A 12,292-nucleotide genomic window follows, 5' to 3' on the forward strand; every position below is an offset into this window, starting at 1 on the left:
TTTCTAGAACACATCCTTTTTCCTTCCTACAATGGATTTCTGGATGCAAACTGCATCTGATTCTGTTTCTAATCTGAAATGTGTAAATTTGAATAAATCAGATTTAAAAAACTAAAAAGACCAATTGTCTCTTGCATCCCTATTTAGCACCACAAATATAGGGTAACATCTAGCTTAGTTCTCACTAGTGGTGTGAACATGCTAAGTTTTCATTTCATTTTGTGTGTTCCAATTTCACCTTGATTTTTTCATACATTTTGTTCTTCATAAGGTTATATCCATGCCACAGTTTATTCCAGTTTGATACTATTTTAACTGCTATGACTCCACCCTATGTATTCCTTGGATTTGTGGTTTGGTGAAGTATTTAGAATTCTCTGTTAGAAAGGTCTAGTAGTGCATTCCCTTGAATTACAAAACTAGAGCACTCAACTCATCAACTATAAATCCCCAGATTCCAAGGATGGGGCCATTACAGGTAAAATGATGTCAAAGTGTTTTAACTGTGTTGTGTCAACACTTTGGTTTTTTCCCCCTTCTTTTGTGTTTTTTCTTTCTTTCTATGTAAATTCCTACATGTTTCTCATATTCATCCCTGCCTAATTTCTGAACTTGGGTATCATTTTTCCTATAATTACGCATTTTTCTTTTTCCATTGATTCAAGATATTCTATCCATATTTCACAAGAATATGCATTTTAGTTATTTGCATTTTTCAATTGTGCTCAGGGTTTTATGTGTATTTTAGTTCTCTAAAAGTCTCCACAAGTCTTAGCAATATGCAGACTTTGGAAGCAGTGTGTAATTTGCCTTGCAATGAGTCTCAGGAGGTGCAAAATGGATGCTTTCATCAAGAATTTCAACTCCCACAAAATACTTTTTTCATTCCTGGGCCTCAGACACAATGCTAACATTGCAGTCATTGCACCAGCATAATAGCTCTGTGAACAGGAAAGTGTTAATAAACAGCCATAGAAGGAGATGACTTGGTAGGAAGCTATGCCAACAAGTAGTCTTTAGGGCTTTGAATCATTTCTCCTTTCTGCTTCAGACAACTGGAATTGTAATGACTATGGGAATGTAACGCACAAGTTAATCAGACAGAGAGGAATAAAAAAGCCAGCGAATATTTCTTTAAAAGATATTGATTTAACAGATCTGCTTCTCAGATGACAAGTTCATAGATTTTAAACAAATTGTATTCAATCAGCTTGCCACCGAATTTGGTTATGAGCTGTTCCAAGTGCTTACTACAAGCCATCATGTTCCTAGTGAAATCCTATATGTTATAGTAATGAGTGCTTGGGAGATGTCTAATATGGGAAGATAAAATGCTGGAGAGAAAGAGAGTGAAAGAAGGAAAATCTACTGAGCCTGAAAAACTAAGAAAAAGACTGGATTTACCTGCCTGTATGAAATGGGTGATTTATGCAAGCACTTAGAGGTTTGTGCTGAGGAGGGAAGGGGTATGCTTTGGCAGGTTTGAGTCAAGGGCTGATAGGGTCCTCAAAAAATGCCATCTTAAACTATATTGGTAAGTGGGCAGCTGCCCTTTTTAAATTTTCCATAGTATTACAGTTCATTGTGGGAAGTTCTGAGTATCAGCAAGGTGGCAGATATTGGTCACTGAACACCACCCTCAAAGCTCAAATGCAATGCCTGTGTTTTGGAGTAAATTTTGAAATTGCAAATTGGCCATGAGGCTGATCTCCATGACACATGTAACAGGGATGGAGATCCTCAGCTTGGAGTTGGATCTAGCCACCATGGATTTCTTGTCTTGTCCTCTGGACCAGATAGGCAACCCATCATCATTTGGTGCTTTATGAACAGTTGTATAGATTTTCCCTATTAATGAATAAAAAGCTTCTACAGCTGGGGTGGGGAAAGCACAGCTTGTGGGCTGCATTTGCCACTAGGGCCCAAGTCTGTAGCCCACCCTCCCAAGACCCTAGAACTACCCAATTAATTTTTGGGCCAAATTTTCAGCCCCCAAATTCTGAAGGAAAAAAAAATATCTAAGTCACCACAAATGTGGTTTGGATCTTCTTGCCCCTCACTCACCCCCTCCCAACCCCATAAAAACTGCAAAGTTCAGTTGTTCCTAGGCTGAATGCCATAACTGGAAGTGATGTCATATTACTACTGGACAGGGAATGCTCCCAACTCCTTCATGGTTAGTCATCCTTGCCCTAAAATTTAGGAGATTATTGTACTTGCAAATCCCACCAGGATAGATGCGAGACTGAAAAGACAAAAACAGGTGTTAGCACATGCAGCTGAGGCCAGACGAGTGAAACCCATCTGCAGCTTGCAGCAAGCTACGGTTTTTGAAAAGCAGCTGGATAAGTATGTCTGGGGTCCAGGCTGCAGACAGGTTGCACTTGCTTGGCCTCGGCTGCGTGTGAGAACACCCATTTTTGACTTTTCAATCCCACATCTATCCTGGTGGGTTTTGCAGGTGCAATAATCTCCTTAGTTATTCGAGTAAGAGCTTTAAGCTGAAATGCACCTATATATTTGGCTCCACTCTTTCTCCTTGGATGCTGCCCACCACTGAAATACAGCTCCCTAAAAAACAGAATTCAGCTCCTGAGCTGAAAGGTTCCTGATGTTTGATATATGTTTCCTACCAATGTTGTCTTTCAAGTACACACAAACACACTGACTGACATCCTAGTGACTTGTCCCTTTCTGGATGAGGCACAAAAGGCTGTCCTCTTGCCTTTGCACTCCATTCAAAAGCCTCTCATTGTCCAGCAACCATCAAATCCCCATTGCTTGCCAATGGAGAAGGGAGGGAGGTAGTTCAGATCATGAAGCTCCAGCTGCTCTGACATCCTTTGGGAAGGAAAGGGTGGGTGCACTCCATTTGAGAGCACATCCTGATTTCTTCTCTCCATGACTGAGCTGCTTCTCCATGGTTTGAATCATCCTCTCTTCCTCCCTTCTCTACTAGTAAGTGATAGCAGCAGGGGCCCATCCTGGGGCTTGAAAGCTGCTGATTGCAGCGAGGGCATGGAACTGTTTGTGCAGAGCTGTGTGCCAATGAGATGAATATCTATATCATTGAATAGTAAAGTTAGGATTGTGAGTGCCATTGTGTTTCGCATTTCTATGTGTGGTTGTGAAAGGCAGACAGTGAAGACAGTTGACAGGAAGAAAATCAACTGATTTGAAATATGGCTTTGGAGAAGATTTCTATGAATACTGCGATAAATAAATGGGCCCTAGAGCAAATTAAGCCTGAACTCTCCCTAGAAGCCAAGATGCCTAAACTGAGACGATTGTACATTGGACAACATCACTAGAAAAGACAATAATGTTTGGTAAGGTAGAAGGCAATAGGAACAAAGACTGAATTCCAGATGGATAGACTCAATCAAGGAAGCCATGGCCATGAGTCTGCAAGACCTCAGCAGGGCTGTTGATGAGAGGGTTGTTGGGATATAGCAACTTCGCATGCTGAGACCTTCTAGTAATGCATGTCTATGGTATTTTATTGCTCACTAACAGCCCCTCCTCATTGCCCCTCCTCATTTCCTGTTTACCCATGAGGACACCTAACCTTTTGTTCCCTGAAGGAGAAGAGCAAGGATGAGTCGCCATTACTATCTACTTACCTACTAATCTCCTAGCCTTTGTCCGGAGCTGATGAAGGATGCTGAGGTAGCATCCTTCCTAAGATGCATGTAGACTACCTTTTTACCTGATATTTCTTGCAACATGAAGTTAGACCTGTGTATCTCTTCATACACATGATTTTGTAAGTAAACTTGTTTCTTTTTCACTTACACCAAGTGACTGTGTTTTTATTGGGGACACGTGGGTAAGTGGAGCTAGTTAGCTTGTTCCTGCTCGACCTTATATTCTGTTACTCTGCTAGTAAGATTAAACAATCTTGCTTACTTTCCTGAGTTTCTAACGAACCTCAAGAAAGAACTACATTTCCCAACAAGGGTGGCTTGGAGGTCTCTCATTAATGGGTCGCCATAAATTGAAGTCAGCTTGAGAGCAGTTAATGACAACAATGTGCCAATGTAGGACCTCAGTCATAAAGAGGTTAGCCTGTTCCTTCCCATGTAACAGGATATACAGATGCGTCTGAATGCATAAGGAAGAGATTTCTTATAGGGGTTGGCCAGAGGTCCTATGTGTCTTTGGCCTTATTGGCTTGGGGTTCCTGGACACTGAAATTTGAAACATCCAGAGGGAAGCAGGTTAGGTATGCTGCTTGGACTTTGGATAATGTATCTCTGTCCTCAATGTCTTGAGATCATTTGATGAATTCCCCTGCAGGTATCCTTGCCATCCAAAGGGTCTTACCAGAACTGAGGCCTTCAGTGATTTTGCAGCTTCTTCAAGGAGCTGCCTGCTGAAGAAGGTTGGCCTTTCTGTCTCGTCTAATCACTTCTAGCTTTGGCTCTATCATCATTTTTCTCTGGAAAAGGCTTTTAAAAATAATATTTGTTTTCTATCTTGATGGTTCAGTTTCTCATGTTACTGTTTTCACTGCATTTTAAATTGTGCATTGGTAGATTTAAACTGTAAATTGCATGTTAGCTCTGATGGTTGTGGGTTGAAAGTAAGATATAAATTTATCAATTAAAAATCAATTGGGCTCAGTATCAATTACTTCTGCTTGTCTGTTCATTTAGTTGCTTAGAACCTGGCGATATATTATTTTTAAAGTTCAGTCCATTGCCAGAGCTTTAGAAGCAATGAGGATCCTGGGGAGTCAGATGACTTGGAAGTGGAGGTCATGGAGTGAGCAGCTTCCCCTTCCCTTCTTCCTGCTACACTTTTTAAAGATCAAGGACCTTTCTTTCCTTGAAGCAGAAGAGAGAGGGAAACATTCACTTTAAAGCTCACGTGAAAATGGAAGCTGTTTTATGAAAACAGTAGCTTTGGAGTCCATGAAGCAAATACTTCAAAGAAGTTTGGAAAAACCATTTCTGAAAGATTGGCTGTAACATATCAGCCCATCTGAAACATTTTGGAAGATATGCTTTTCAGTGCAGAGTTTATTCCTCTCAGTGGATTTGGTATTGTGCATCTAAGCATGGGATTCATGCGATCATCACGCATAGGATGGCCTTCAGAAATTATATGACATTGCTACACATGTTGGTTTTAAAATGTCCATCTTGTAATATGGGCATTGGACATGGACCTTTAAATGTTTTCATTCAAGCATTAAATAAGGCAACTATCCCCCTCCATATTTGATATCATGATACAGGGAGGCCAGCTTGGCTTGACAAATGAAGCAGGTAGGTATCAGAGAGGGAATAGGTGAGGCAAGTTTTAATTGCTTTGTGTCCTGCTGCAATGAGACAGTTAAGGATCTATGCTTGATAACAAAGGGGCTAAACAGACCGGCGTTTAAAGCCAGCCTTGTTCCAGAGTGGGAGCATGGCATCCGCACGCTCCATGCCCCAACGCCACCCTGACACTGGTACTATGCCAACTGCCTGACTGCATGGCGGGCAGTGAAATGGCATGTCTTTGGTGCAGTGCTTACGTACACTACACCAAAGAAGCTCCTAAAAGTTGCCACCATGGCAGCAAGGATGGCTTTTTGCTGCTTTAACTAGGAGTTGCATTTTGCTGGCCCGTTTTGGGCTGGCAAAGTGCTGGATTGGGGCTGCAGCCTGTGGTTGCTGTGGGCACTATCCGGTACTCCCAGGAGTGACACAGTGCCTTTCTATTGGGATAGTCTGTTTTGTCCCAAAGTTGCAAAGAGTTGGTTTGCTGTCAGTAGTAGATTGGTTGTGTATAAGAGCAACAGATACAGGATGAGGGCCCCTTTTCGGCTACCACAAAACTGACCCAAATGTAGATGTGCAAGTCATATATGTTTCAAAAAGTAGAGTAGTATGATAAATCCACTGATAACCTGTAGAAGCCCTTACACCGCCATTCCATCCTGTACGCCTGATTTTTGAAGCTAAGCAAGATTGAATGTGGTTAATACTTGTATAGGAAACAACCAGAGACCACCAAGAACCTCTAGGTATGACTAGTAAGTCCTGGAAGCCCTGGAGGGCCATTGCTGCCAGTCAGTTGACTATACTGCATTAGATGGACCAATAGACCGACTCATTATAAGGCAGCTTCCTATGCCCCCTTTCTGCTCTACCTTTTACATTTGTTTGGCGCTATTAAATTACAGAAGACAGCAAAGCTAGGAAGAGCCCTCATGTAATATTCAGTTGTTAAAGCCTGGCTTCCAAGAAGTGTTGATGAATGGGTCAGAGATGAACATTCTTCAAAGCTGTAGTCACTTCTCCAAGGTGTCCCTTTCTGCTGATGATACCAAGTGGATTTGACTGTGATAGGTACAGGCTGGACCCACTTTTGGTAAGGATGGAGAAAGATCTTAGTTTTTCATGGTATACATTCTATCTGGTTCAGTTTTACACAAGTGAACCTATTTATGCTTTTCCCATCACCTTAATGTTGAAACAAACAGGGGGGAGAGAAAGAGAAAGGCGAGGCTTATAAATAGCTCAAAAGTGTTTACAATGCTTTGTGAGGCCAGAATTAAACCAGTAATAAGCTGTAATAGCTTTTTGATTAACTCCTTGGCACTGGAAGTAAAATTTTACCTGGTTGCAAAATTCTCTTTCTGGCAGCAAATGCACTAGGAACCACCTGCTCCAATGCATTAATTCTGTAATTGAATTTTACCTCACTTTGGTGAATGTGCTTTGTTGTGTTAGGTCCAGATTGCTGTTATCCCTAAAGTGTGCATAGGAAAAAAAGGTTAAATAGGAACATCCATCAGCCTCTTGCAAGATGACCAACTAAAAATGTAAAACCAGGATGTTGAAAATTATTAAGGTATTGGTTGAATAACTTTAATACATAAATACAGACCCCCTAATCATACACATGTTTCTCACTCACATAGCCATAAGACTATAAACAGTTGGTGCTTATCAATAGCTTTTCTTTTAGTAATTGGCCATAGTGTTGAGATGTTATGGAATGTTAAAAAAATGCATGAGAGCAAGAGAATGCTGAAACTGTTCAGTTTGTGGTAGCAACCTGAAAAGTTAGTTTGGCTGGGAATAAAGAGGGTCTGTAGTGAGCCAGGGAGACAATAATTTTAATGTAGCACCATAAATATACATGGTGTGTTAAAGCTAAATATAGCAAATGCAAGTGTCTACTCCAAAGGGCTTACAGCCTAAACTTACAGTCAAACTAGATGTTACAGGCAAAGCATGGTCCCTGTGATTAATGCAATTATTCAGGGGACCTCCTTACAGATGCATGCCTCAGAAATCAGACTTGACCATTAAGCTCATGTTCCAATGACCAATCACAAAAACACAGCATGTTAAAAACAAGCTACATTGCTGAGGGGGAAAATATCATATTTTGGCAAGCAAACATCTTTCACTATTTGCTGGAGTACCTCTGCAAACATTGTGACAAATCTTTCATTCTAGTTTGGTCCTTATAAACAAGGGCAATAAACCAATGCATAGAAAAGAGAAGCAGAGGCCCGGTACAGACCGGCATTTTTTAACATGGCTATGTGAGTGAGAAACAAAGTGCCGGCCTGTGGGCGGAGTTACAGCTGAGTATCTGCACGCCAGATGCTGTGAATCCTCCCCTTTGCACCATGATGCCACGCACTGTTCTACACGGTGCGTAGCATCATGGCGCAACCCTGGCACTGCATCTAGATGATGCAGTGCCAAAGGACGTCACAAAGCCGTACCACTGTGATGCCTTTTGGAGGGCGCAAAAAGGAGCTACATTTTGTGGCTCCTTTTCCCGTCCTGTGGTGGTTTGTACAGCCCCAGAGTCAGTTAAGGAAGCAAGGCAAAAATGTGAATGTTGAAAAGCGTGTGTATCTGGTTTATATCTGCACAATATATGAGTGAGCCAAATGTCTGTTTGGCAAACATATAGGTAGGAAGGGCAAATGTTCCACAGAGCTGCAACCTGGCTAGGGTTTTTGAGACCTATGTTTAATGTACTTTAAAGACACTTATAGAATCAGGCTTGGAATGGGCCATCTACTTCAACTCCCTGCTCAGTGCTCCAGCTAAAGCATCACCAGCAGGTAGATGTCCAGCCTCTGTTTGAAGATGTTCAGTTAATGAGACCTCACCACTTCTCTAGACAATTCATTGCCAAACTGCTCTCATTGTCAGGAAGTTCCTTCTAAGGTTCAATCAAAACCTTTCCTGTAATTTAAAATCATTAGACTGGTCCTACTCTCTGAAGCAGCAAAAAACCAAGCCTACACCCTTCTCTGTCTAGCACCTCTTGAGGTATTTAAAGAATATGATCATGTAACCCTTCAGCCTTCTCTTCACCAAGTTGAACATGCTGAGCTTTTTCAACCTCTCTTCATATGTTTTGATCTCCATATCTTTTATCATCTTCGTTGCCCTTCTCTGAAACTGTTTGAACTTGTCCTTTAAATGAGGCACCCAGAACTGAATGCAATACTGCAGATAAGCTTGACCAACACTGAATATAGCATAGCTTTCAATTCTGTAGGATTGAAAGCTATGCTCCTACTAATCCAGGCTAAAATAGCATTTGTCTTTTTTGTTGCAGCATCACATTGCTGGCTCATGTTCAATTTATGATCAACAATAATCCCAAGGTCCTTTTCTCATGTTCAATTTACATTCAATTTATAAATGTATCCCTCATCCTGCAACTGTGCATTTGATTTTTGTGGTTTAAATGTGGAAATTTGCCTTTGTCTCTGCTGAATTTCATTCATTTCTGCCCAGTTTTCTAGTTAGTCTCTAGGTCCTTTTGAATTCTATTCCTTTCTTCCAATTTGTTGTCCATCCTTTCCAGTTTTCCATCATCTGTAAACTTGATAAGGATACACTTATTTGGCTTGTGTGAAAGCCATCTTGAGATACTATATGGTTCAATCTCAGGCTATTTGAGGGACCATCTCTTCCCAGATGAGCCTGCCCAAACAAGATCTGTAGGGAAGGCACTTCTCTCTATTTCACTGCCTTCACAGACCCTGTTGGTGGTATGTGGAAGAAGGCTTTCTCTGTAGCCGCCCCATGCTTTGGAACTCTCTCTGTAGAGAAGCTTTGGTGGTTCCTTCTTTGTTGCCCTTTCAGTGACAGGCTAAGACCTTTCTTTTCTGGCAAACCTTTGGAAACAGATTTTTAATATGGAAAGGGCTTTTTGTGGTGTGGTACTGTTTTTAATCTTTGTTCCAAAGTGAGATTTTACATGGTTTTAATTTTGTTATTTAATACTGTTTCAATCTTAATTTTGTATATTTTTAGCTATATGTGCTTCTATCATAATTTTCTTCCTTTTTATAAGCTGCCTTGAGTCTGGGAAAAAGGTATAATATAAATAAAAGGATGGCTGGAGAATTGGAACAAGCCAAAGATGCCTGCTCTTTATAGTTTTTTAAATTATAAAGAGAAGACAAAACAGAAAGCCATCTATTATGCATTTATTTTTTAAAGCCTATGCATATAGTCCAGCCCAAAAATAATGCCCATCATTTAGAGTTGTTGTGTTTTTGATTGCTTTTAATTCAACTGAGATTTTGTTTTAATTTAAATTTTGTTATTGTTAGCCATCGTGTGTAGCCTTTTGTTTTGAAAAGGAGAGATATAGATATATAAATATAATGAACAAGTCATAAATTCATAAAAAAATTCCATCTGGAAAAATCTCACAATTCCATCTCTTCTCAGTGTAGATCTCTCTCTCTCTCTCTCTCTCTCTCTCTCTCTCTCTCTCTCTCCCTAATGAAATAAAGATTTCCCAAGTTGTTGCTGTTGTTGTTGTGTGCCTTCAAGTCATTTCTGACTTATGGCAAGCATGTGGTTCAATACATGGTCACACAGTGTATTTCTGTGGCTAAGTGGGAAATTGAACGCTAGTCTCCACTACACCAAACTGGCTCTTGAGTTACACAAGCATAGAATTTAAGCAGTTAGCTGGCCTGCCATCATGGTGTGAACAGGAAAAAAAGAGAGATGTGTCTCTAAAGTGCTCAGTGGATGGCTGTATTTATTTTCAAGAAAGCCAAAACATGATTTGGCCTATAGATATATTTTCAGTGTCCTTCTTCTTGGGAAAAAAAAAAAACCCAAAACATGTTGAGCTTTTTCTAAAATGAGAACAGCCCTTCCACTGAGCACTTAGAGATGTGTCTCCCCTTTTAACTCCTATGTATTCTGTTGGGTGATCTCTAGTTTTTGTCTCTAGCATCACAGTGGCAAGGTCTTCATCTGTGTGACTTAAGGGAATCACATTTTTGTTTTTGCATAAATTTCCCCAATAACTGGGATGACAAGATGTTCATTTTATCAGGAAGAATAAAATGGCAGGCTTTCACCTAACAGTAAAACTAATAATAGTTAATGGCCTCGTAGCCAAATAACTTGGCTGTAATTTACCTGTTAATTCTTCTCTCATGGGGGTCTACACCTGAAGAATTATGCTTTCTCTTGACTTGCATCCCATATCCATGACTGAACAAGCAATCATTTCATCAGGCCTTAAAAGTAACCCTAGAGATATGGTTGTGTGGCCCGTCTGCCTGGCTGATGTTCTCACCATAAAGCTGTAGACCATAGTTCCAGTGTAGCTAGCAGTGAAAGAAATCAACCAAACAACTACTATAGCAGGAACTTTAACATCCATGTAGCTAGATCTGGAATGATGAGTGAGAAAGGAAAGTTTCCATCACTCTGTACCCTACTGTTTGGGTCATCATGTCTTCAATTGGCATGCCTATACCCAGGCCCATGTAATTTTCAGTTCCTTAATTGATATTTTTTAACTAATTAGCAGCACAGCTCTACCACTGTTGCAGTAATTATTAATGATCAATTAAAGCAGTGTAGGATGCTTTCAGTAGGGACACAAAGAAAATTAAACTCTCTCTAGCATGAAGACATAATGAATTTTGTGAAGTCTTAGTTGCCATGGCTACTTGAGTTGTTCATACCAAGATCTTCAGTTTGCCCTTTAAAAAAAAAAGCTCCACAAAACCCCAAACTGGGCCATATTCTGCAGTTGTGGGGCAACACAATTAATTGTTTTAATCCTGCTAGCATGGGAGTGGGTGGGTGATTTGTTTTTTCTCCAACCTATTCTGGCTGGAGAAGACGATTGTACTATGATGGATGACATATCCTGACTAATTAGATAATGTTAGGTTGTAAGCCCTAATAGACACAATGCATCTTTAAGATTAGTTGTTTCTTCTGAAAAGGGCAGCATACACACTGATGGAACAAAGCCATTCATTTCAAATCCATTCCATTTGCAAGTAATCCTTCACATGAAATGGAAACAAGGTGTATGACATGCCAATTAACACATGTTAAGAATGCAGGAGCTTTTTATCCAATGTCCCAATGCCATCATGACTGCTTGCTGATAAAGAGGCACACTTAGATGAGGACACCAATATATGAGGAAATGGAGAACCGAGGTGGAGGGAAGAGAGATACTTTTTTATTTATATTTCAGAGTGCCAAAAATTAATAGCTGGCATCTGACTGTGGACAGCTTGGTAATTAGAAAAGGGCTAGGATTATCATACCATCCTGGTAGGAGAGTCAGAACTTCCTCAAAGAGGTGAAAGAAAACTTCAGCTAATATATTATTTCCTCATGTCTTTTGTGTCATTGTTACTGGATTGCTTTGAACAAGGTGAATAGAAGTACAGAAATAAACAATAGTGGGAAAGACTCATAAATTGATGAAAAACATGTTTCTTGGGTGTTGGAATACCCTGATGAGAATAATCCTACACTGATCTTTCCAGATCAGGAGTTGTGTGCAAAATTTAGATGCATATTTTTTTGTGCAGAAAGCAGCATAGCCTGTGGAGAAAGCAGCATTTTTTCCTGTGAAATTGAGAATTGTCACAGTTTCTGAAGACTTTCTTACCATGGGGAAAAATTGCAAAAACCACTCATTACTTTCTTCAGGAGCTAATTTCGCAAAGAATAACATCCTTAGAAAGAAGATAGGAGCCAATGTCTTGCTATGGTCTGGAAGAGCTGGCTAAAAGAGAGATTGTTAGGGCCACTGGTTCTCAAACTTTGGCCCTCTTGGTGTTTTGGACTTCAGTTCCCAGAATTCCTGTTCATTAGCCATACTTGCTGGGATTTCTTAAGAGTTGAAGACTGAGGTTTGAAAACCACTGCAGTACAATAAAAGTTGCTTTCTCCTCACCTTACAGATCTTCCGCCACCTGGTTGACTCCTGACATGTAAAACCAAAGATATAGCCATGCTAGTCTACTTTCTAGATG

The 12,292-nt window shown here is 40.3% G+C and overlaps 1 protein-coding gene across 2 annotated transcripts in view; it reads left to right on the forward strand.

The window, feature by feature from the left end:
* NLGN1 (neuroligin 1) overlaps positions 1 to 12,292 on the forward strand; it is an 892,554-nt gene that overhangs the window by 22,598 nt on the left and 857,664 nt on the right. The window contains exon 1 of one of the 2 annotated variants that reach the window (XM_042457845.1): positions 4,334 to 4,384. The exons of the other annotated variant lie outside the window; for it this stretch is intronic. The gene's annotated coding sequence lies outside the window, so the exon portion shown is untranslated. Of the gene's footprint in view, positions 1 to 4,333; positions 4,385 to 12,292 lie in introns of those variants that run through there. 2 annotated transcript variants of the gene reach the window in all.

The sequence above is a fragment of the Sceloporus undulatus genome, chromosome 3 (genome assembly GCF_019175285.1).
Source record: "Sceloporus undulatus isolate JIND9_A2432 ecotype Alabama chromosome 3, SceUnd_v1.1, whole genome shotgun sequence".
Taxonomy (NCBI): Eukaryota; Metazoa; Chordata; class Lepidosauria; order Squamata; family Phrynosomatidae; genus Sceloporus; species Sceloporus undulatus.